General features: G+C 43.6%; 1 protein-coding gene across 6 annotated transcripts in view; it reads right to left on the reverse strand.

The window, feature by feature from the left end:
* adgrb2 (adhesion G protein-coupled receptor B2) overlaps positions 1 to 23,787 on the reverse strand; it is a 249,326-nt gene extending 225,539 nt beyond the window's left edge. For all 6 annotated transcript variants that reach the window (XR_005004465.1, XM_036515960.1, XM_036515957.1 and 3 more), the window contains exon 1: positions 23,532 to 23,787. The gene's annotated coding sequence lies outside the window, so the exon portion shown is untranslated. The remainder of the gene's footprint in view (positions 1 to 23,531) is intronic.
* Between the last annotated feature and the right edge of the window lie 3,287 nt (positions 23,788 to 27,074).

Consider the following 27,074-nt stretch of genomic DNA (forward strand, 5'->3'; position numbering starts at 1 on the left):
TACATGCCCTCAAATCACCCACATTTGGGAAGGCTGTCTGTAAAAGATCCACATGTTAAAGGGATAAGTTCACTGCTGAATACAATGGGGGAAAAAGCAAAAAGAGAAGCGTGTCCAAACCTGAAACACAGCTTATATTAACCCAAGGTGTTGTTGAGGCGTCATATTTTGTTTGGTAGTGTGAACAGCGGGATGTCAGCTGGAGCCAAAACTTTAGCTTGGCAACAAATCACTGCTGCTGTCAACAGAAGCAGAAAAATGAAGAAAGGAAAAAAAATGGTTAGACCTGAAGCTGGGCGGAAAGCAAGGATCAGCGCACATAAAAGAGGCAAACACATTACCAAACGCATTACCCAGTCTGTCTGAGACAGACCCCAGTAGAACCAGCAGGCTTCACCATTAAGGAGACATCAGCGTGTGGTGTTACTCAAGTATGACCAAGTAAAAAAGTCAAAAGCTCTCAGGTTTGAAAGAAGCCAAAAGCTTTTCACTCCTCACAAATGGGACAGTTGCATAAAATCATCTGTCTTTTTTTCCCCTTTTTTAACTCCTCAGTACTCCTGTGCTTATATAATCATGAGGATGAAAAACCCAGGGGAGAATACAATTATTAGCAGACTGAGCACATTTAGGTTCCTTTTTCTGCACCTCTTTACCCCTTCCTTATTTCTGAGTTACTTTTGCAGGCTTATTCATTGTTCATGAACTGCATGACCTATTTAATCTGTATCAGAACCATTCAAAAAAAATTAAATTAAATGAAACTTTTTCTTGCATAGGTGCCATAATCTTTTCTATTACATCTATTACAAGTTTTTGGCCTTGAAAGAAAAAAAAAATGTTTACAGTGGACAAATGTCTGCACATCTTATATTATCCGGCTCGGTCTCTACGGAGAGGGTGTTTTGTTCCAGTTCAAGCAGTTTACAAGTCAGCCTGTCATTGCCTGACATGCTTGACCTAATTCACCCATTGTGATATCGAGTTAACCTTGTCACTGTGGGATCTGAGATTCAATTGTAATACTAATTTTATTCCACCTTTGTATCTAATGTTGTTGTATAAGTTTCTCTTGTTACTTATTTCATCACTATAAATTATAAAAGGAATCATTATAAATTAATTATTTATGTAAATAAACTACAGATTGGTTTCTAACTTCAGAACATACAATATCTTTGTTGATACCGCCATCTGAGCTTGAACCCTCCTATGTGGTAAGTAAGCAAGCTGAGGAGTTTCTTCATAATACATATTCCAGTATTACATCCAAGCACAAAGTAAAACAAAGTATAAATAGTGTAACCAGGACCTTCTCTCTTTGGGGAAGTCACCGCGGGGTGGGGTCACCAAAGTGCCTGTAGAAATTCCTGCCCCTTCTGTGCACGCATCCTTACAATACATAACTCGGTTATTAAACCTGATCAGTTTTATTTAAAAATGTCAATTAAGTGGTGCGCACATGTGCGTGCACACACACACACACACACACACACACAAGGTTGGCTAAAGATTCGCTTCACAAGATACACAATATTGCACTTTTTTTGGTTTGACAGCTGCTTGACAAATCTGACAGCAGATTTGTGTACAAGCAAAACCAGAAAGGTTACTGTGAGCGGCCGCTAGCTTGGAGCTATGCTCCTGCGGCCTGACTGAAACCCGATCCAGCCAAAGCAGACAATGATGCCTCAGCCACTGTCATGTCTCCAGCGTTCGAGCATTCAGATGCTCCGCTGATCAACATTCGTGCTTATGGCCCCAACAAAACAGCCTGTCTTCCCTGATTGGCATTGCGGAGCTTGGCAGTCAGAGAGGAATAGAGCCCTGAAAGCGATCAGCTGCCAACCGAGCCCAGACATCCATCTTCCTCAGACATCGCGGCAGCAGGAAAAAAGTCGGGCGTAAAAACTGTCCGTGGCGAGATGGGAGCTGCTCAGGGGCGTCAGAGGCGAATCACCATGCACCCCCCCCCCCCCCATTCCTGCCTTGACCCTCTGGGTTTAGGATACGGGGAGAAAAGTCTGCCATGATAAACACGGGGCTGGCAGATTCTCTGCTCCGCAGGGGTGCGGTAAGAGCTGCTATCAGGGATTTCCAGTGTCGGGTAAGCGGGGTATTAGGTCTTGCGCTTCTGAAGATCCAACGCCACGCCAAAGTCTCGCCGTCGCCACCGCCCGCTGAGGGCAAGACGCCGGGCTGGCGGCACACGCAGCGTTTACCGCAGCACAGACTGCCTTCGGCGCTTAGCGAGACATCAACATAGCCATTTTGCAACAGGGCAAAAAAAGGCAAGACGCACCATCGCTTGCTGAGACACTACCTACGTCAAGCTTTTGAGGGACCTCAAAAGCTTTTCTGTGTCCTACCTCACCCAGAATCTCAACAACAGTAGTCGTCTAAGTGGTAATCTTCACCCTAACATCAGTGGGGAGTGTTACAGGTTGGCTGCCCAAGCCCAATCACACAAGTCAAACAAGATAGGCTTGAAATAACCGTATCTATTGCCTTTGCGCTGACGGGATGGTGGTGACAGCACACCAGAGCAGCGGGGAATCGGTGGAGAGCAATACGGGGAAAATGCCCCAGAACACCTGCGTGACAGAAATCTCCTGGAAGGCGATGGAAATCGATCAGATTTGCCTTGCAAACAGATTACCAGTGGCTTTTTTTTTTCTTTTAGGTCTTTTCATCAGGAAAGTCTTTTTTTTTCCCCTGTTGAGGAATTAAGCTACTTTCAGATAAAAGCCTGAAGAGGATAAGATCAATACCTAGACTCCCTCTCTTTCTTTGAAATCACAGGCAGTCCATGTCAACAGTCTTCAGCACCCTGCAGGCGGTGACCATGCAAATTTATAGTGACAATCACTGCAGTCAACATAACAGAGGCCTATGATATTCAACTGATTTGAAATTCATTCCAGGGGCAAAGTATATACGACATATATATACAATATGGGAGTAAGAGTTTTGTCATGAAACTCAAGAAAATCTGACTAGCCCTATAGAACAAGAACATGCTTTTATATAATGCACAGAGTTAATGTTTCTTTGCAGGCAATACACAATTCCCTGTTAGCAGTAAAACACTAATAGAGTCACACCTCACAGTCAGTAGGCAGTTTAGCATTATTATAACCTCCTACAGCTGATAAAATTACTCAGGCAAACACTGTGCTTTTTCATGTATACACAACCCAGCACGAGCATCTCATTCACGTGTAACGCACATCGGCCTTCACACCTCAGCCTTTCACAGCACCTGGCCAATGGTACAGATCGGTGCAGTTCACAAGTGAATGCCCAAATCCAGAATGATGCAGCCTTCCCCAGCCCCCTCCCTGTCTGGATAAATCAGCCGTGCTGTTATACAGTACATGTGATACAGTGAATAATGCACACCACACTCTGTCCTCACCCCCTCTTGCTCCCTTTCCCTCTTTTTTTTTTTTTAAATAACTTTTTTCTGCATGGCTGGCTCAAAATGATATCCATCTTGACAGATCACAAATGTGCCATCCGGAACTAATTTCCACAGTGCGACGAATAACGTTTTAATGAGTTTTTATTACATATCGATTGCAAATTGATATCTCCGGTGGAGGTCTCATGAATAATGCAGGGACCGGCGCGTTTGTGACAGCGCCTGCCTCCGTCGTGTTGCCCGTGAAACGCAGGGAGTGCGTTTTGTGTGCTATCGGCGTTCCTTCGCCCGAATCGATTCGAGGCACGTGCGGCGTACTCTCGTGTTCACCTTAATAGGTACAAGAACCAGAAATAGGATATTCGGTCCAAGGCCGCTGTGCAATTTAGAGAGAACCAGGCAACGGAGGAGCTTTGATGATCGATATGATGCCTTTTTGGACAGCCACGCCATCAAACAGGGGCCCGTGATCGTACGAGAATCACTTTACTGATTCAAATATGCATTAGGCATCTTTTATTTAAAGTGCTCACAGATGGGAGGGAAATGTAGCTCCAAATACAAAATCATCACAGTAATCATCGTCATCATCATCATCATCATCATTACCATCATCACCATTACAACAATGTTTGAATCTAACAAAAAAAAAACTGCTGCTTGACTGGATGTTTAAATTTGCTACTAAATCACACTGCATTATTAATCTAGTTAACGGTCATTTCTTATCACTGCTCATGCCTTGCTGATGGGTGTAACAGCAGTACTCCATATGGTATTGGAATCCATACAGCTCTGGTTACAAGTACAGTCCTCTAAACAGCATCTCAACAGCACTGAACGGCTCAGTGGAGTAAGGCGCCTATGATACATTGTCATCCATAAACAGGATGAGTGCCTGGATCACAAACTCCCACGCCTCCCATTTCAGCACAAGAGAAACTTCTGAGTAAGTGCAACTTAATAAGGCATTAAGCCCTGGACAGGGCTCTTCAGTAAGGTCTTTAGCACAATCCCTCACCTTTAGAATGCGACACTTAGGGAAACGCAGTGTGTTTGCAACTCGGGGGCCTTCCAGGGTCAATCACTCCTCAGACAGCACTTACCTCTCCTGCTGCTCCAGAGCATGTATCTGAAAAACCTGCAGGGCTATAGCCCTGGGATACTGCAGATATTTAAAGGGCTTACATCACCTGCAATAAAGTTTGATCACAGCCGGTTCAGGTGCAATTCGGAACACTGACCGTTTACAGTGATACTTACAGAACACTCCTACAAGGAAACAGCAAGACCAATGGAATTCCTCTTGTGAGCACTTCACTGTATAATGTGTCGGTAATTCAGGAAATGTTGGATAAAAATCAGCAGCTGCAATATTGAGGGTGTGGACAATATACCATGCACCGAGGGAAACATAACAGTAACGGGTAAATACATATAATTTATGGAAAAGAAAGATTTCAATTTACTGCAGATGATTTGAAGATAAGACATCTCTTCAATTTAGATCTCTTCAAATTTATACCAAATCTCCTCAAGTAGCATAGCTGCACTGGTATTTTGACAAAACATTCAACATTTTATCTCTGGAAAAAAAACCCTACAAACCAGAAATGATATGAAAATACTCATACATCACCATGAGTAACATCTGATTAGAAATCATACAGGCCTTTCATCTGCAGTTATCTTATTAATCACCTTCTGTGTTTCACCAAACATAATGCAAAATGGCGAAATGTCCATTTGACCTTTTCAGCACAAACAGAGGCAAATTCATTGTTCAGATTTCTCACAAACGATGTATGTGATCATAACCCTATACGAACTGTGTGTATGAAACTTCATGGAGGACAGATTTCTTAGAATTTTGCTTATAGAAGCCAGAAAAGAAAGTGAAATTTAATTATGTATTTACTTATTTTTTTGGAGAACAACATAAATGACACAAGCCATGGGAAAACAAATCTAAATGGAGCCCCGTTTAGACCCCCCACACACCCCTGCCTTTGGTCTGGAGGTGCTAAGACACATCCAGTTAGAAGGAGCCCCCCCCCCCCCCCCCCCCCCCCACACACACTGCAGCAGCCTGGTCCAGAGCATGAGTGAAGATGCAAGCCTAAAAGAGGCCTAGCAAAGCATCCCTCTAATTCAATCTCCGGTTTTAATGACATTATCTTCTGTAATGATAAGGGAAACTTCGCCAGGGGATGAACGTTACATGCTCCCACTTCCACCCCCGCCCCCCGAACCCCCCCGCCCCTAACTTCCCCACCGAAGCACTCCCAAATCCTGTTAAATCAAACCGAATGCAATAAAGAGCGGAGCTAAGCCCGGCCTGACAGGTCTTAACGGGCGAATAGCAGGATGGAAAATTGACTCGCGCTAAGCTCAGCAAGCTCTGCAGCACAAAACCCGGTCCAATCATGAGAACGGCCATCCCGGACAGACACGCAAGAAGGAGAAGAAGAGCAGCAGACCTGTTTCCATTACAGAAAAAAAGTCCCTGATGTGAACAGCACAGATGGCTCTCATTTACGAGTCTAATCACTTAATGCAGAGTTTCACCCTCAGTAATTCTGCTCCCGCGTAGCCTTCTTAAAGTTCTGCCACCTTCAAAGGCCCCGCGGGAAAAATTTAACCAGGCCCGTGTCGAACAGCAAAATTCTTTTTACCGAGTGCGCAAGACTCAGAATGCGTTTTAAGTTGTTCAACATGCAATGGGTGACGATTAATTAAGGGTCATAGGGAGGTCATAAAACGACATTGCGTTTTCACCTTTAAATTATTCCCCCCAAAATCTGAGCAAAATTAAACTTCACGAGGGGGCAGAACCCACAAAACGAAATGTGTCACGCCGAGATTTGTCAAGGTTTGACACAACAGTAGCCCATTTCCTTCAGCATAACTTAACATAACAGCACAACAAGACACCAGGAGAGGAGAGAAGAATGTGCACTTAACAAAAAAAGGGAAAAAAAATCCACCTGAACTAGTGATGGTGCTAATGAGGAGCTAGCAATTCAACTCAGACTGTGACAGATGTTCCCGCAGCGTCAATCGGGGGTTAAGCGTTGTGCTGACCTGTGCCGAGTGTGACACGGTACAATGGTGTGGCTTTTGCTTGTTAACAGTCCAACACAGACTGTCAGAGATCGTAGTTGACTAATTGATGTTGTTCCACATTTCACACGTTAAGAGTACTTTGACATCATCTTTCATAACTACCAAGATGATGGCCTTATCAAGGTGAACTCACTCTGACTTTTCAGCTATCCACTTACCCTAGGACATGGTTGAATATCATATTATTTGAACACCTGTCCGTCAGAATCACTAAAAACGTACTTGGATCAGTATTGGAAATTGTCTTCGTTAATGAAAATACTAATAGGATATATAGGAAGAGGAATCCAGTTTCTTTTCATCGGCATTCATGACGGAGGGCCTGCAAGAAATAATCAACGATTTATTGGCTATTGGATTCCTACCTGCCACCTGAAAGTGTGCTTCAATGCAGATCCCGTTGTAATTAATTACACAGAACTGGATTTTGCATATTGCTTTGGTGGGGATCAAAGGAAGCAGGGTTGGAGCAGATCATTGGAATATCCAACTACTGAATCAATCAAAACGCACATCCCTAACACAGCTGCATTACTTTCGCATTACTATCTTGACTTAAGAGTGTAAACTAGGGGACATGAGCCTTTGCCTTACGAGCAGTTTAATATGTAGACCTTTATATGTATGGGCTATGACAAGATAAGTGGGAGAGATAAGGGGATAATTGAGAATGATTCAGTGCTGTATGACTCAATCCACTGTCATTCAAGGACACTGGATAGGACTGATAAAACACAAAAGGCAGTCAATGTTGTAGCCCTTGACATTCTAAATTGTAATCATGTGATGAGTAGCTAGGTACTGAAAAAAAAAACGACCTTCAATATAAGTCAGCTGAAAATCAAAGTAAAGTCAAAACAAATAAATATTTCTTAAATATTATTAGATTTATTGCCAGTATTGCTGAGGTACTCAAACTTGCAACATCCTGGACATGAGATCAGTGCCCCAAATGTCCACAAATCCACACTGTTACACACTGAGCGTTCTGAATAATAACCATCAGGACACTTGACAATGATCAATGTGTAACATGACTTTTTCATTTGACCCGATCATCACAAAGTGTGAAACCGTGACAAAGATGGGTCGCCCTCCTACTTCCATCACTGCATTTAAAAGCCTACCCACAAACCTGGTTAAATCTCCATTTTACACTCCTGGAAGAAAAGTGATCTATTACCAACTCCCATTCCACAAAACTTTGATCCAGATCACATTTTATCCAGCCACCATTACCACCCTCAAATCCCATCCCGGTGAAGACAGAAAAAAAAAAAAAACATTATTTTTGATCCTCTCGCCAGTTTCAATTTCTACAGCAAGCACCAATGGCGGTGTTTCAACTTGTGAAAGGCTATTCGTTCTACTCTAAACCCCGGCCAGCACCGGCTGCAGTGCTGTGTAATATTATTGCTGCTCGCAAAAGATCCACAGGACACCTAACAAGATGACAAATTCAGCTACTGCAGTGTGTGTTCAGGGGCAAGCAGAAAGCTGCAAAGAAAAGCATGCTGCCAGCAGAGCCTTTGGTGGCTCTCAGCGGAGGGACAAAAAAAAAATATATATATACAAAAATGAACCATGATTACACTTTATATCCCCAAATGAATACATGTCCACCTCTGGAGTGGCCAGAGAGAAGATTACTGCAGACGACTCCAGATAGATGTCATTGCTATTCGCTTGCGGATTTCAATGTTAATATTAAAGCAAACTAACTGGGACTGGATGTGACACACATATACACGCTGTACTCTCGGGTGTAGCCTGCTATTCAGTGTCCGGTGAAGAATGAATTATATTGCTAGTTAAACTGCACTATAAACCTCTCAAAAGCCACTTGGAAAAAATTAGCCAGTCTTTCAGGTTTCTCAGACAAAACAAACTACATTACTTTTAATTTAACAGCGCAGAGTGTAGCGAGCAAATCAACCTCTTCTAACATTACAGTGCATTAGTTACATTGAGTCAGTTATTTTTTCCTTGCCGATAAGCGTTTATCCACAAGATATTTTCTTTTCAAAACACACAAGTATCATGACTGGATGACAAGCATGAGCGGGTCATGGCTGGGTCTGTTTGGGATGAATAAACTGTAAATGGGAGTGAATGGATACATTAACTGTGCGGGGTGATTCTCGTTAAATGCTCCGCCACCCCTTCAACCCTAACGTGAATCCCTGCAGTCACACAGCCGCGCTGTGGAAAGCGAATGCCCTCCCCAGATACACTACTACACACAATTACTACTTTTCACACTACAACTCCCAGAGTGCATCAGGAGAGCTAATGCATTTGCTGACCATAGAGCAAGCATCTCATAGGCACTTGGCGAGTCGCAGGGTGCTGAGAGTGGTGGGACATGGGGAGCTGGCTGACGACCTGGAGGAACGAAGCCAATTAAGTTCCTTAAGTTTAAATTAAGCTACGGGGCTCACGGTCATTGTTGGCGAATGTCACTGCTGAGATCTGAACCCAGGTCAGTGCTGTAGGCCTCCTTAGATGAGCTCCTTAGCTGACTTAAGACTATTTTTTTTTAACCCAATATGGCAATAAAAAATGAGCTATCATGCACTGGCCAGAAAACAATGGGGTGGGGGGTTGTAGGGTGGTTAACCAGTGCTTGCTCCCTCTATTATGCTAATTTGCATGCAATTAACCAGGCTAATAAATGAGTTTTGAATTAAATGGCCTCTTTGAATTAACTGAGTACTTTGCCCTCATCGTATTTGTCAGTGGTCTAGTTCATTGTAAGCTGCGTTTTCTGCATGAAATGCTTGGACATCAATTCCTCGACTCTCTTTTTCTGCAATACCAGCACGGGCTGTTAGGTGATGCATTGGGTTAGCGGGGCCGACTTTGTGATCTCAAGTGCACCAGTTCATATTCGGCTGGGAGACATGTTGAACTGTACATGTCTTCAAGTGTGACACAGAGCTGTTAAATGTTGCAGATAATTACAGAAAAATGTCTGCAGTGTTTCTGCAGAAACATTTTTTCTCTGCTCAAAGAGGCCTTGTGCTTGGCCCGCATAACTGCTGCTTGCAGCCCCATCACTGTTTCAGTGAGCACAGTACTCAAGCCAGACCCAGCGCTATGGGGGTGCTCAGGGGTGCACTGCACCCCCAGACGGACATCAGTGCACCCCCACTTGTCTCCTTATATCCCAATGTCTACATAGTAATTATCACTTCTTGTGCACCCCCGTGGATTGCAGTTTCACCCCTCTGTATTTTCTCCTGGCGCCGAGCCCAACTCAAGCACAAATGTAAGTCCGTCGCTCAGAGTTCAGGACTGCGGCTAAACGCAGCAGAAACTCCTGTTGTTCAGCGCGGATTTGTTATGCCCCGGGTACTGGACACTTCAATCAGAATGCTTCAGTTTTGACTGCACCTTCCAAAAGATATCAGTGTATCAGACATCAGTGTAAGGCCTGCTCCGCTAGACCAGTACAATTTACACAAGCGTCCATGCTTGCAGTGTTTGTGACCGTTTAAATTTCCTCTGAAGGGTTGCACCACCAAACAGGGGACAGTCTCCCTACGTGCTCTGGAAATAACACAAGTCCTGCTTGAGAGAGAGGGCCATCTGAAGCGTGCCCAGTCCATTATTAAATTACAAAGCATATTAGTTTGTTTTTTTCTTCCCCTCCCAAAAGAACAGAGGAAACCTGGATGGGGGCCACCAAAGACATTATTGGGCCAATTTATCACGTCCCGGGCCTAGTCCGAACCTGCGTTTCGACGCCAACGAGCAAGAACAAAACACAAACAGCTTGGGGTTGCATCCAAGACGACGGGCTACTTCAAGGAACCGCAGAGGCACCACTCCATGAAAAGTGCTTAGTTATTAATTAAGCACTCTGTGAAAAAGTATGGATCTTCTGCCCTTCAGTGGATATTATTAATTCTTTTTTTTCTTAGGCTTTATCCCTCCAGTACTCCTAGTCCCTGCTTTGGACAAAGTATAGTGTCTTAATTGATTTTCCTTTACAAATTTACAAAGAAGCCCATTGTTAATACTAAAAAATACCCACAACGTAGTGTCTCCAGGCCTGTGATACAGCACATTGCATACAGAGATGTGCAAGGGGTGAAGGCTCAATCAGTGACCTTATTTCAGGGTGAAAAGACAACTCAAGGCTTGGTTCAGAAAGGCCGGAGTCCTTCACTTCTCTCTCCTTTTTTCATTCACTCTCTCAGAAGGAACTGTCCCCAGATTCACCTTTCTTCCCAAAGGAGGTGAAGTTTCTCTCCAGCGTTAATTGGAAATTTAGTAAACACTAAACTAACCTTGAACTGTAACACGAAGTGTTCCTTTCTGTACCATTTCATGGCATCAAATTACCCTTGTGATGCAGGTGTGAACTTAAGGACTGTGCTCACAAACGGCACTCTGGGCTCGTGATGAAGACGTGGCCTGAGAGCAAATGCTGCTCCTTGCGGAAAGTGGGCGCTTATTATTATGGAAGTCCTCACAGAAACGGGCCAAATTCCTTGAACAGAAAATAAATGGAACATTGAATTGAGCTTCACTATACAAGACAGGGGGCCCGCGTCTGCAAAGCCACACCGACGGCACACTCTGGCTCAGCTGACCCCCCCCCCCCCCCCTCTCCCAACCCCCTCTCTGTCCCTGCCACCTTTTCTTCCCTCTCTTTCACTCTCTCTCCTCTCACCTTCATTCCATCCCCCTCTCCCTCTCGCTCTCTGACTTTCTCTGATTCTCTCTCTCTCTCCCTATCTCTCTCTCTCTCTCTCTCTCAGACTCTTGTCTCTCTTTCTCTCTCAGACTTTCTCTCTCTTTCTCTGACCACTGTCTTTCTCTGACCTCTCTCTCTCTCTCCTGTGTTAAGGGATGTATTCACAGCGGTCTGATGTTTCTTGTAGGAGACTCAGAGAAGAGCACCACAGTAAAAAATAAATAAAAATAAAAATAAAAAAATCTATACCTCACAGGTTTTGAAACCACCAATCCAAATGTTCAATGTCACAGAGACCAGGAACAAATCTGCAGCTCTCACATGAAAAAAAAACAGAAAAATTAATATTATTATTTAAAAAATCCCCAGATTATTCCCCCTGAGATCAAGTCTACCAGCTACTTCATTGTAATTCAGAGGTTATCAGAATTTTCCTTTCCATTCGAAGACGGAAATAGGATTACTACAAATATGCTATTACCAACACTACCACTACTAACAATAATAAAACTTGTAGCAATAATAATACAATAATAACAGCAATGACAGAATCAGCACTGATCGAGCGAGCCACACCATTGTCGGCAAGTAGGACATATAAAAGACAGTGCCCCCTTATTCTGGCCCACAGTCCTTCTAGTTAATAGCTAATACCTTTGTAAAAGATGTGGTAATTGTGATCTTATCACTCACCATTAAATTGAGTTCAGTTCCATTACCTATTTGCTTAGCAGGCGCGCTTATCAAGGACAACCTACATTTTACATATCAGGCATTCATACCGCTCAATACTTACTAAAATTATTCAAGTTAAGTGCCTTGCCCAAGCGTACAATAGATATACAACACCTTTGACACTGAAATATTCTTGCTGTAGGTCATCTGCATACTTCTGCGAGGCTAGGGGAGGGGTGCTGTCTCCTTGTTTAGGCATCAGGCCTGGTACTGAAAGGTTAAACGACCAACTATTTTAATGAGCAGGGAACCACAGTAAGTCATCATTTTGACCCATCCTCAGGTAAAACAGATTGGGGCACCAGCGCATGTGATGCTTTGGTGGGCTCAGCCCCCCAGCACACTTTCAGAGCAGCAAACCCACCCCGTTTGCTCCAGATTTGTCCTTTCCGATCAGCGAGTGGGTTTATAATCTTTTCAAATTGAATTCCGGCCCGGGGGCCCGGTGTGCAGTAAACTGCACGGGTGAAGCCTCGGTGCAGCTGGGGTGTTCCCGTGGCTGACTGACTGTCACCCGACGTCAACGCCGCAATCGCCGCACGGAACCCACAACCACTCATTAATATTTACAGCCAACGACAAGGGCAGCGGGTGTGGTGGTGGTGCAGGGGGGAGTCTGCTGCCAATCTCGGCCCACGCTGGGCGACCTGAAGAATCAACACAGCGCACGCTGCGCTTTATTAACTCTGATTATAGCTCCTCCCCCTCCGCCTCCCCCCATCCCGGCGTGCCGGCAGACGCTTGACACGTTGTGTCAATACCTGGCGCTGAACGACATCGCTACGATCCCGGGGGTGGGCGGGGGACGGATGGGAAGCGTCAGTTTAACAGCATCATTAAGGATCAAAGATTCGGCTGTCAGGAAGCAACAGGAGAAGGCGGCTGCCTTGGGGGGCCCTTCTGCATACGCAGTTCCCCCGGATGACGCTACCCTGCTATCGCCGAAACCGAGCTCTCACAAATCAATGACTCACAGTGCAGTAAAAAGGGAAAGTTAGCAGACTCTCCAAAGACAAACTCTCAGGGAGTGCAAACAGGCTTTTAAGTGGGGGAGTGGGACTCATTCAGACACAACATGCAATCAGAAACGCCTAGATACAAGGCCTAACGACATGGATTGTCCCTTCAATTACTCCAATCTTTGTGTCACGCAATAGCTTTAAATGGTTTGTTTTTCGTGATGTTGTTATTGACAAGATGCTGTCCCCTGGTTTCAGTGGTGTCAACTCTGCACATTTCAAATATGCCTTACTAACATCCTCCATAGACATTGCCTGCCAATTAATATTCTAAAACTGTGTTTGCATATGAGGAGATAACAAGCATGTAAGCTCGGCATATCTTATTAGGTGCTACATGACAGTATCATGTTTGCAAAATGTGACATCACAGTTGAAAAACAAGACTTGTTTGCATTTCTTCTCACTTAAATCAAATGAAGATTAAAAAAATGCATAAATTAAGCTTCTAACTGCAATCATTAGGATTCAAAACAGAATAAGACACGTTAGGGGTGGATATATTCCAATGTGGCTGTGAAACAGCCTGCTAAGTAATCAGTTAAGGCCTTTTATATTTTCAGTACCCTCTACTGGGGTTGGGAGTGGGTGAGGTTTGATCCATGTTGTGCTACAATGGTGTTAACTGTGGGATGGAGTGGTAGGCTACCGATGACCGGCACTGAGATGAGCAGTAGCTAACAGTGGCCCAAAACAGCATGACATCTGTAGCTTGTGGCATGGCTGTGAACTAAATTTCCATTTCAAACTCATTTCAGAGGACCCATGAATTTAATTTAAGACCTACTTTGATATATATTTATAGCATATTCCTACAAAAAATATTTTAGGAATTGATTTTTGGCTTCAGTGCATTGAGAATATTCATATGAATGGGTTTATGTGTCACCTACATATTACTGTAAGAAGCGCATTTAAGGTAGTAAACAAGTAGGGAATCTACAACAAATGTTTCCCTCAGACAGTTTGCTAATGCAAAGTAGGTCATGCACCTCTTTGTTAATGCAATAACAGTCTATGCATGCATTATTATGAAAACAAAGCTATTTAACATTTAAGGAAACATTTTACATTTCTCTGACTACAAAAAAAAACTGATGTCAGATGATAATACTATCCATGCCTGCACGGACAAGCTTTATTCAATCTAGCAGTCATACATTCAAGATGAACTGTTTTCCGAAGCCTGCAAATCCAATATCTGTTCATTATAAGATCTACTATAATCCTGAGTCGTAATATAGTCTTTTTTAGCGGATGTAAATCCTGCAAAACAGCATTTTTTACCTGCACTGGACTTAAACGCAGTTCGGAACCATTGCCCAATGTTCCAGTTTTACATCATCCGTTAAATGTGAAGATAATTTTGAAATAATGGCCAAACAGCTGTGTTATCTTGCAGCTGATTGTGTGTGTGTGTGTGTGTGTGTGTGTGTGTGTGTGTGTGTGTGTGTGTGTTCGTCCATGGGCTCCACAGCAGTATAGAAATTTCTGGTGGTATCGTTTGAACATTCCGAGCAGAACGGTTTCCATTGTAAACGTCTTAATTCAGCACAGCAGTACTGGGTCTGTTAAGTAACCCGCATGAATAAATTCCAAAAGTCTGACTGGACTCTGAATGAACCCAAGTGGGCAGTCTCAAGCAGCACATTGCAAGTACATTGTATACCCCATATATTCAGTTCGCCACATTCTGAGGAACAGACTCCCTTGTCTCATAGCATTAAAGATCCAGCCAATCTTTGGAGCAAGACTCCCATGTCTAATCACTTTTACTCCCCCAGTCCTGATTACCGCTTCCCAGCCAATGACAAAACAGGCGTGGGTTGCACACGAGAGAGCGGGCGAGCTCCAGCGAACCGACGATGGATCCGCTGCTTGCCCGGTTGCGTCTTCTCGAGCTCGAACGTTCCATTCTCCCAAACTTGATGGATCAGCCTCATTTGGGCGGGAAAATCATCTGATCATCTCGAATACGGGCGCAGAGAGCACAAAGGCATCCATTTCACACACAGATGGCTGCTGTGTACTCTCTCAACAGTCTGACAACCGTAGCATTGAGACGGTGTTGAAACAATGTGGGGGGGGGGGGGGGGGTGTGAAAAAGATGTGAAGGCAACAAAAACAAAAAAAAAAAAAACAAAGCGGATACTCCAAACTGCCAGTGGGCTACACAGAGAAATTTAAGTAATCATTAGCTTTTAGGCAGAGCAAAGAAAATGTTTGTTGCACCTCTACTTCCTTGGATTATAAATAGCGTTACATCACTGATTTGATCAATCTACATTTCACATCTTTCCTATTTTAAGGCCGCAGTGTTACATCACAGAATGAGATGAAGCACTTACTAAACGGTAACAGAGCAACACACCAGCAGCCAAAAACTGAGCCATCAAACCTCTCTAGACTTTTACATCAAAGTGCTGCCCTGACCACTGCTCCACACTGCTGCCCTGACCACTGCTCCACACCCTGCCCTGACCACTGCTCCACACCCTGCCCTGACCACTGCTCCACACTGCTGGACTGACCACTGCTCCACACCGATACTCTGACCACTGCTCCAAACTGGTGGACTGACCGCTGCTCCACACTGCTGCCCTGACCGCTGCTCCACACTGCTGGACTGACCGCTGCTCCACACTGCTGCCCTGACCGCTGCTCCATGCTTGCTGCCTTTTCACTCTTCACAGTGACATGTGACCCAAAGGTGTGTAGCTGACATGCCAGTCCTTTCAAGCACATTTAAAAACTTTAAGAAAATATTATAAATACCATGAACAAAAAATTACATTCATCTGTTTATTACTACATTCAACAGCATGAGGGACAAAAAAAAAAAAAAAACAACAACAAAAAACTCAGTGACACACAAAAGATGGCACCACTGCAAGCGAGTTAAACGAGCCCTTTGCCTCAGAACCACACAGAGGTTTCCCGCTGATATGCTAACGACTCTGACCCCGACGCTGCCCTAGAACAAAGAGACAGCTGAGAACAGACGTGTGGATGCCACTGTCTCTGAGACCAGCTTAATAAAAGCGGCTGTTCACCACAATGCAGAAAGACAAGTTGCAGCTAAAACTGGATCTCAGAGCCTCTGCGGTCGGTAAGGGAATAAATAAGACACTATTACATATTTACAGCCAAAGCCTATTTTTCACACAGGACACTTCAGAGGAGTGGACACTCAATGGAGGATAGGCACTACTCTGATGACATCATCCAAGCAACTCCCCACTCTCCAGCAGAACGCAGCTGATGTTTTTCTGCCCCTCTGGGCTCCCAGTCATCTCCAGCCAAAGATACTCCTGGGATCGAACCCAGGCCTTAAGAGCTCAGCTGGCTCTCAGCAGGGGTACTTTAGCCACTGAGCTACTGAGTTCAGAGTATGTGAACTCTTTTTTTTATTAATAATTATTTTTAAATCCTGAAGAAAGCTGCACTCTCTCTCATCAATATTCACGAGGGAGTGCCTTAAATAAGTTAATTCAACGATATCAATTTTCCTGGCTAACAATGTCAGCGAGCGCAGATCCCTTTTCTGTGAGAGAGCAACTGGGAGCCATAGGCTAATGTCTAGAGCTTCCTGTGGGAAACAACACCCAATCACTCCATACACACATCTGCTGAATACACTTAAGGGAATTCTTTAGCTAGCAAAATGGCAGAAGGTGGTCCTTCACTAAATCAGCCTCCCCAAATGGGTGGTCGATGGCGGGTGTGGGGGGGAATTTAGCTAATTAGTATTAAACTAATCCCCAGGGCTTGTTTAATTCTGTGGTACACTCAGATATTGGAAGATAGGCTCAACATGTTCACCCATGCCACAATGAAAGTGATGGGATAGATTTGAATCCCACTGTCAAGGTCAGCTCCCCAAACTGCTTACTAAGAAACCCAAAAACATACATTTTGGTAGAAATCACTGATTGGTGCACTGATACTGGTGAAATATACTGATAACGCCAGTATGTAAAGGAGTGAGTCCTCTGTTTCTTAACTTGATATTATTGTAATAGCGCATACTGGGTTTGTGGCGGTAAATACGCGACAATTTGTAACTGAAGAAAATGGTTTTGTTCATGGCTCCCCTGTAATGGATATGATGAACCGTTATTGGACTGCTCTCGTAGTTCTGCGATAAGGGGGTCCAGATCGGCAAAAGGCAGAAGCACAAAAGTTAGCGTGCAGGTCCATACCCGGCGCATCACGGTCTATGTTCTGCAAGTATGCCAACTACGTGCATTACTACAAATAAAATTACTTGGGAACTAAAGCAAGTGACCGAAACATTGGTTAAATGCATATGAGAATATTTTGGGAAAACCTGCACAGCTAAATGAATATTGTAAATACTATATAAAGGTAACATAACTCACCCCATTGTTTGGCGGGTTTGGGGTGGCATCAGCAGCGTCAGGTGAAAAGATGGGAAGGTGTTTGACGTGAAACTTTGATCTGCCAAAGCCTGACAAAAGTTGAACTAATGTGGGGGGGATGACAGCAATGATATATCGACCTGTAAAACGTTACAGCGCAATTATTGATTGTATTCTTAGAGCGGCGTGGGTAATGTTGTTAAAATTGGTAAAATTCATGTAAATATTTTAATTGACGGCAATAATTGATTTCCCCATAGTTGGTATGCTCTGGGGGAGGAGCTTAAGAGGGGAACATAGATAAAGCTGGTCCCAATGTTCAGTTGAGAGTTTTGAGCTGAAGAGATGAAGTAGTGTTGTACAAATTGAAAAGCAAAATTCGTGTATGTGTTCTAAAGTCATTTGTAAATAGCCTGCCGGCAGTATTTTTCTTGCATTTCTTGGGAAAAAATAAATCTCTCACCAGTGGTGTGCACTACAACTCTTGTGCTCTGCTCATTACTACTCCCACTCCTCCGTCATCCCCTCACCTCTTCAGCCCATTCATAAAGTATGCTGTCAGAAAGTCAGCAGTGTGAATCGCTGGTCGTGCAACTCAAGGCGACATTGCTGCTGTACCCCTTATTCCCAAATGGCAAAAAAATTCATCTGTTAGATGGGTAACATGGTAAATGTACGCAAGTTAACATCTAAGACATGGAAATCAGCAACATCCATTCAGTAAATAGGGATTTCAAACAACGCAGTGTGACGTTAGCCACCCACTTTTGCGACTGACTGAGGAAACGGCATTGTACACACGTTAGTGCATTTGCAAGCGATGCACATTCAGCGGGAATGACAGATATCAAGGGTATTTCATGCCATCCATTCACCGCTAACAATGAACCTGCTGTGGCTCGTAGCAAAAAAAAAAAAAAAAACCCTCGGATTACAAGTATAAGTAGCTTTGCAATGACAGCAAAGCCTTGATACTTCAGCAATTTATGAAGACGCTCTTTACAGCACATCACTTTGAAAGTTTCTTTGAGGACACCGCCAAGATATCTACGAACGTACTCTTCCTCCACCCCCCCCCCCCGATGGACAAACAAACACACACACACAAAACCTCTCACTAATCACTTTCAAGAAGACCACAGGTCAGTGTTGCATTCAGTCTCGCCTCACGGGGTCACGTTTAACGTGAGTGAAAAACGGCTCATTATCTATGCCATGCAGACAGCCCCGGGGGCCGTTTCAGGTCGAGCCATCTTGAAACAACACGTGAAATCAGTTATGCAAACGATCCCTTTCCCTGACTGCAGCACTCTTGGACGTCCATTTCACCAAGAGAGCGCAGAGAGAATCGGTACGGTGAAGACAGGAAGCAGTGTGCCGAAAAGGCGTACTCGGGTAGCCGCCGGCCCGTTCGCGGCCTCGATTGGACGTCGCTTCTTGGAACTGGAGAGGTTTAACACGTCGTGAGAGGCTGCACTGCATGGCACAGCCGGGTGAATACCTGTTCTGCAGCATCCCCGAGCTCCCATCTACTGATCCGGCCAATCCTGTCAAAGGCTCTTCGAACAGAAAGTGGGGGGATGAAAAATGCATGAATATCCAGATATCACAGTTGAAGCCAATTTAGGAACGACGCCGCGATTCCGCTCCCCCAGGTTTAATTAGAGACTTGTTCGTTTAAATGCCTGATTTCATTTGACTGTATAATTGTTTAAAAGGTGGCAAGAGTGCCAAATTAAAAGGTGCCCCCTGGCCTCGCAGTTAGGTTTTTGATACATTACTGCTAGGATCTGTACAGGGTGCATATTCAAGTGCAATCAACATCCTCAGTCTCCACCGGCTGCTTAACAGCGCCTGAAATGATTTCTGGGGAAGATGAGTGGTGATTGTATCGACTCCCCTCCAAAGTATGGCAAAACTGATGAAAAGGTTTCTGCAGTGCACATGAAAACTATTAAGACACAGACAAGTGAAAACATCTCCCTCAATCTGACTCCCCAGTACAACTGTGAAACCCCCGCATTCCTATGGATACAAAAATCCACCACAGTACATTCAGGGTAGCAGTTGGCATGATAGGAACATTGGGGGTTTCACTTGTAACCCGGAAGGTTACAGGTTTGAAGCCTAGATTCAATTCTGTTATAGTTTCAAGCAAGGTACACTACTCATCCTTACATTTTATGCAAAGAAATATGTTGCACACTCCATACCAGTAGTAATACCAATAATAATAAAAAAGATAATAATGAGGTTCTGCAAGCAAACTGTCCTCCAACATCACTGCAGCACCTGAACAGCTAACCAATACTGGAGAAAAAATGACTTCAGATATTCATCCATGAGTAAGGCTTAGGGCTTGGTGAGGCTATTTGCACAGATCTTAAAATCCTGTTCAAGTCTAACCACGAATTTCGCAATCCCTGTAAAAGCGAAAGGGATTTCAGGCTGTCTGCTCAGTAGGTGAAATGGGAACGGAATTTCAAGTGTTGTGCAAATAGCCTCAATGTTTGCCTTAGAATGTGCCTTTTATAAAACTAAAATCTAAAATACATTTATTTTAAAATATTACAAATATGAATTGCCTGAAATGTCCACTCAAATTAAAAAAAAAAAAAATCTCTCAGGTTTGGAAAACAATCTCCAAAGTCGGAAAGAAAATGGATCAAATATTCCAAAAGGAGTGAGGTCCCATATGGCAAGAGACAACAAAACGGCAAAGTTTTTTTGGGGATTACCGGCCTTGCGGTCAATGCTTCCCTCACTGCAAAATTCCAAAACTGAAACTCTGCTGTGTCCCCAATCACCAAGACGTCACGATGAGGATTTGGCAGTATAATACTACATCCAACAAATGGCTGGCATTAAAGAGACATTACTGCAACTCTGCATATTCATTCACACATGGATAGTTACGCTCCCAGAATGCAACTCCGTCTGTGGTAGTCTCCCCAAAGAAGCCAATGAAATGGTGTGCTTGAAGTCAAACAACAGACGGGCAATGTTCAGCTCTGAGAATTCATCTCAAAAAATAAATAAAGAAAGAAATAAATTATAGAAAAGCCCTCTCCATCTAAAGTATGTATTGCTACAAATTCACAAGGGTCTTCTTTACCATGAAACTGAGGCTTTAGAGAGAATCGATACAATCCGCGAGGTTTTATTTTCGTTCTTCACTAAATATAATGAAAAACACTACATGAAAACAGGAACGGCTGGCAGGCCGAGCCGAAACTAGACTCTGCTGGTTCATGGCCCACAGGCATCCAAGGAGACAACGACAGAGGAAAACTGTGTCAAAAAAAAAGCCTGGATTGAGGATGAAGACAAAAATATAAGCCGTCTTCCACAGCACATGCAAAACAGAGTCAGATCAGTGCTGCATGTGTGAAGGAGGCCACGTCCCTGGTGCCCCTCCCACCCCCTACCAACACACAAATTATTAGATTAAGGAAATCCATATTAATTCAGGATCTACTCCTCACCACAGTTTGTTGGGGGGAAACTTTATCCTCTTGTGATCAATTTTAATCAAACTGTGCAATATCCCAGTAATTCTGGGCAATTTTTCCCCCCCAATTCCCCTTGGTTGCACATCCCCCAAGTTCGTTGCCAAAAGACTTAATTAATTAGCGAACAATATCAAGTTCGGTGATCTGGGAGCGCTGCTTCATTATGTAGTTGCTTTGCGTAATTCACTTCCATAAGGCTTGACCGGCCCCACCCCGAGAAGAAAAGATATTAAAGTTAAACGACTCTTTTGTCAAACAGTATGAATTAACTGCAGGACCATTCAGCAAACACGCTGGCTCACTGGCTATACTTAAAAACGGAGAAATTCAGTGCTTCAGACGGATTGGAGGAAATAATTTAAATTCAACTACAGACGTGTGATCTGACAAGAAAACTGCTGACAGAAAGGCTCGTAGATGCACGTTGAGGGTGTAACGCTCATTTGTCAGGGAGCGTTACGCACGCGGTTTTAGCCGGCCTGTGCGATTCAAGATGACAGCGTTTTAGGGGAATTAAAATATCCCGCTGTATCTCCATCCTGCAACACGACACATCGTATTTACTGCACACGGTCACGTAAATATGACTAAGAGTGCACACATTTGGGACAATGAGGGTTTTTTTTTTTTTTTTTTTGTTTAACTAAAGCAATGGGTCGCTGGGGACCGCTCAACCACGGAAGACCAAGCTGTCGCCTGGCTCCTGCTCCATATGTGTTCCTCCAGTCCCCACCGCATGACGGAGAGTGTCATAACCCCGTTCTGGGGGACTTCGCCATGTAATCCATGTTTCAGGGACATCCTACTATCTCTAAAAGACTTGGGAGCATAGGGTTGCTTTTGCTGAGAAGGTTCCGGCACAAAGACGACAAAAACACGAAGGGTTTTACTGTGAGGCATAGGTCATAGCACCCAGTTTTTCTAACGTTCCAAGTTTCAGCCATATTTCGGGCAGTTTTTAATCTGTGCTACAACTGTATACGTATTGCCATGAGTAATATGCTAGATTCTGCATGCCTGCACGTATCTCCCTCAGAGACCAGCGGATAATGACACTGTATCTTCCTCAGGACACTTAATGTATCCGCGGCTATATATTATCCTCTGTTGTCGGGACTTGTGGTCTGATTAAACAGATTCCTCACTCCCTCTCTCGCAGTAAACTCGCCATCCGTGGGCGCAGTCGTGATGACGGGGGACACATCACTAAACCCCCGCTAGATTCAGATAAAAGGGGGATTATTTACGTTCGGCGACACTTATTTGTCCGATTATTACTCGAGAACAGAAACCCCTAGGTGTTATGCGTGCATTCACATCCAACAGTCAAATTTTATGTGTTACCGTATACAAGCATTGCACTGCGCCAACACAACAGCTGGTAAAACCCTCCCTCGGAGACTTAATATTAGCAATTCTTCATCGATATAACGTTAATTGCGGTGGTGGGTTTTTAAAATGAGGATTTCTGGAATGCTTAAAAGCGTCATCAATGATAGAATTAAACGGCACGCTCAACAGATGGGGAATTTCGCCTCGGTTCCTATAGCGCCGTTTGTCAGGATCGCTGAGGATCATTAATGCCACCTGCTTGCGCGTGGAACACCTGGGAGCCGCACTTCGATCCGGAAACAGGGCAAGAAACGCATCGCGCCAGCAATCACGGTCAAAACAAGCGCCAACCATTCTCAGATCTCCAACTATTGTCTAGAATGACTACAGCGGGCGCCAAAGCACACTTTTTTTTTTTTTTACCTTCCAACAAGATGCTATATGCACTTGGTGCTGTGTGGTGGACTCAAGCAGTATCGCTTATGCTCGGAAATTGATTGCGTCGCGATAAGCTGCAAACCCACAAAATTCAAAATACGGAATCGTAACGGCATGCGTTTAAGTAGAATAACAAACAGCTGCGTCCGGGACATTTTCATGTAATCTACAATGATAATAGAAAACATCCTGAAAATAAAATAAAAACGTGGCATGATTAAACAGTGCTGCAGTGCCGTTAAACAGCGTACAAGGTTTCAGCGCGTTATTCGTGCATAATTCTCACACGCTTTCTATCCATTTATTAACCAAAAAAAGACATAACACTGCCGACTGCATATAGTTGCACTGCTCAAAGTGGCAGGAGACATCGTGAAAAAAATCGGAAATCCTGAAGACGGTTGCTGCTCATTTAAGGGGGGAAAGAAACGCACCTTCTCGTTCACTCACCGCAAGAAATGCGCAGTTGCGTAGAATTCTAATGCCTACTTTACTTTTCCGAACGCGGACGACGGAAAGCGCCGCGAACGCATCACCCGTAAAGCAGATGAGGATTGCGCCGAGGCAAAACTCCGCATCCCCATTCGCTGGCTATAAGGTCTTGCTAACTTTAAACCCCCCATTCAGTGAATGCGATGAGGTTCGTGCGTGCACTTGAATCGACCAGGTGTTCAGTACCAGCCCGAAGCGGTTTCTCTTGTGCGTATTTTTTCCACCTTCGCAACCAAACGCTCTAATCAATGTGCCTCAAGTGTCGACACACCAGTGCATAATTTATCTTACAAAGCCGAGCAGGACAGAGTATGCCACAGTATTTCCATTCAGGCAGGAAATTGTATAAAAGACTGCACGCCGTACCTGATCGCTGTTAGCAGTAGTTATTCGATATTTCCAGATCTGTTTCGTGGATCCACATGAAGTTTCCCATCCCTGGCGTGTTTCAGTTTGAGAGAGAGAGAGAATACGATTCACCGGTGCAGCGTTCCCTACAATCTCCTTACGATCTCGCAGCCGCTGTAGAGCCCCTGCTTTTCCCTCGACAAACGCATGAGTACGAATTACAAAAAACTGAATAATAATAATAATTATAGTAATAATAATTATAATAAAAACTAAAATCACGAAACTAAACAAAATGAAAACGAAAAAAAACAAAAACATACACAATGCAATAAAAATAATAGTGAAACGCTCTACGGCAAGGGGCCAGTTTTGTTCACGAACTGGAGTCGGCTTTGATAATTCCACGATGCGTCTCCATCATCTGTTCCACTGTATTCCAAATACGCTCAAGAATGCGCTCCGTCTCAAACTCTGCATCACAGGACGGCGTTCTTCTGTTATCCGTGTACTCCGAGTCTGTAGCTCATTTCTTCGGCTTCAGGTCTCGCCGCAGAAACTGCACGCAGTGGCCGTGACACTCTTTCCCCTCTCTCTTATGTGTGTGTGTGTATCTCTCTGACTCTCTCCTACACTGGCATTCGAGATATCCACAGGCAACCACACACGGTCGGGCATCTAGCTGCCCGCATTCGCTTGTGCGCTGAGGAGCAGAAGCGCGCTCTCTGTTCGCCGCGCACCAGAGCGCGCACCCTGATTACCTGACGTCAGCACGCGCAGTTTCCAAATGTAGCGAGCTGCAAGTTTGATCGTCGCGGGACCGCGCATTACTTGCGCAAAAAGTCCAACGAAAAATGGCCAAACAGTACTGTATTGTGTGTATTTCCCCATTTCATATGATAACTGCGAACATGAGGGTAATCTGTGAATGTATTTTTGCACACAGAAAATAAATAAATACATAAATACAAAACATGCATTCAGACAATTATACAGTTTCCCAATCCTGAATATTTTCTACATTTCAGTATATTATAAAATTCAGAATCCCTTTTGGAGACAGTCATCTGCATTTTAATTCACCTCTTTATTTATCCCTCAGGTAACAGGACGTTCACAATGAGCAATAAAAAGCATCTAAAGCACTTCAGGATTGTCTGAAGCACATGAAACGAGACGAGGGGAGCATAAGGGTGATGTTGGTTATCATCTACATTTACGCTGATATTATCCCCCTCTTTGGCCATGTCATGTCATGCCCAACACATTGCGCTAACCTATCTCCAGTGCAAGCATCAGTTTCCTATACTGGTGCGCACCTACAGCTATGCCAGTATGTTCCTGGTAATGCATTCACTCTGCCTTAAAAAAATAAAATAATAATAATAATAAAAAACAGAATCGAAGGCAACATCAAAAAATATGCTGGGCTGTGACTTCAAGGCTTAGAAAACAGCACACCATTTCTCCTGCATTATGTAACTAGTAAAAAAAACAGACCCAAAACGAAGCAGCAGTTTATGTTCCTAAACTTCACACAGAAAATTTCACAGTCAGCACAATCTTACCTTTTTTCAAGGCTCTTGATTTCATTTATTTTTTTCCTTAAAGACATTTGAGAAAAGGCAACTGAATGATGGTTGTTAAGTACTCTGATTCTGATTCTGACTCTGATAATAATGGATTAAGGAAAAGGTTAATACTATAAAAAGCACAATTTATATTATATAACACATCTTACTACACTAGCGTACATAATAGCATACATACAGTACTATGTGTTTTAGTATTCAAAATGGCAAATACACAGACAATCCTTTTTTCAAAACTGGTCTTGATCACAAGAGAAATTGATTTTGTTTCATGTGGCTTGGTCTTGGCATTCCCTCATACAATGTCAGTGTGTTTGATCCTGATATCTGTGGTCAACTGACCTTTTCTGTGGTGACCTATCTGTACACACTCCAACAACATACACCTTCCAACCTCAAGCAAATTCAGAGTTGCAAAACTCTTTGCAATACAATGAGTGCTGCTTTTTCTGCTTCTGTAAAATTATGTTTTAAAACAATTAACAGATATAGTTGGATAATACACATTTTGGACGGCAAATATCCTGAAAGAGTTCAGAGGGTGTCCATGCTCCATACAAAAATATTAAATAAATACATACATGCATACATACATAAATAAGGACATGTATTTGCAGTATATCACAAGTCTCAGGGATGCTGTTTTAACAATTCACTCAAAAGAAAACAGCCATTAGCTGCTTTCAATGATTCAATTCAGGTGGTACTTTTAAGGACTGTACAGTGCTACATCATTGAGTACACAATATCAGTCATATACACAGTGGTCATTTAACAACCCTGTTAAATTACTTAAATGACTTTACAACTGCATAGACTGCCTACTACTGGTTCCTATGGCAGCAAACCGATGCTGTGTGGTTTATCATTTTAGACTAAATGGCAGCAAAACAGAAGCTTCCATCAAAACCTTGCTTCTTGTTCAGACATACTGTACACCTGCCCCGAAGACATGATTTACACAGTAGCTCAGTATATAAAGCTACTACATGTGAGGGCAACAAGTTCAGGTTTCCTCTGTGGCTTGGCTTGCTTCTGTTGCTTGGTACAATGCACGTTAGCTAGATGACCAGCTGCGCTACATACAAGATGCTCTTTAATAATTACGCATAAAATTATCATTAATTGCTTGATAGCAATAATTACCTGCAGAGGGAGCAAGCGAATATTTCATGCCAGATCAATATCAGTTAGCTGTCTGAACAAGCTCTGGCAATGTGTCACATCAATCACTGTGTCTTAGTGAGTAAACAAAAGTGACATAGTTTCCTCACCATTAACATTTCTATGAGCCCCGCCCAATGGTTACTGTCACTGAGCTTTATCATACCAGTTAGATGAACACAGAGCAATAAGGACAGACAAACTGCAATGTATTACCAAGATGGACAGCATGAGACTGAAAAAGTGACAGGGAAAAAAAAAAACAGCAAATAGAAGAAAGAAATGGTGGGCAATTTTGGCAAGAATCAGATTTGGGGGGGGGGGGTGCACAGCTGGAGAAATGTCAGGGCCAGTGGGCGCCATTTTGGCTCTGAAATATTTACGAGTCAAATTCCATTATTTCATGGGGACTCTGGCTGAGCATAAATCAAGTGTCAGCACTTCTGTTCCAGGGGAAAACCTTTGAGAGCAGAAGCTCAAAAGCCTCGCCAGAGAGAGAGATGTAAGTCGGAGCAGTCTGTGGGATGTATTCATGAGGGCCCCACCATATTACCATGCTTTAAATGGTTGCGGAGCCAGTGGCTGGTCCCTCCACCCCTGGCGAAGCCTGTGATGTATCGCACTCATTAGAGCGAAATCCCCAAGTACTTTACAAGCGCTTTTTCAATCCAACTTTCAGCTTGCTAAAAATTTGAGTAAATTAAATGCGATATTTGCAACAAGAAGTAGCGGTAATTAACCGAGCTTTGGTAACAAGAGAAAAATGGTTTTGACCCCTGTGATCATGCTTTATATTTATTAGGCT

This window comes from Megalops cyprinoides, chromosome 21 (genome assembly GCF_013368585.1).
Source record: "Megalops cyprinoides isolate fMegCyp1 chromosome 21, fMegCyp1.pri, whole genome shotgun sequence".
NCBI classification, from domain to species: Eukaryota; Metazoa; Chordata; class Actinopteri; order Elopiformes; family Megalopidae; genus Megalops; species Megalops cyprinoides.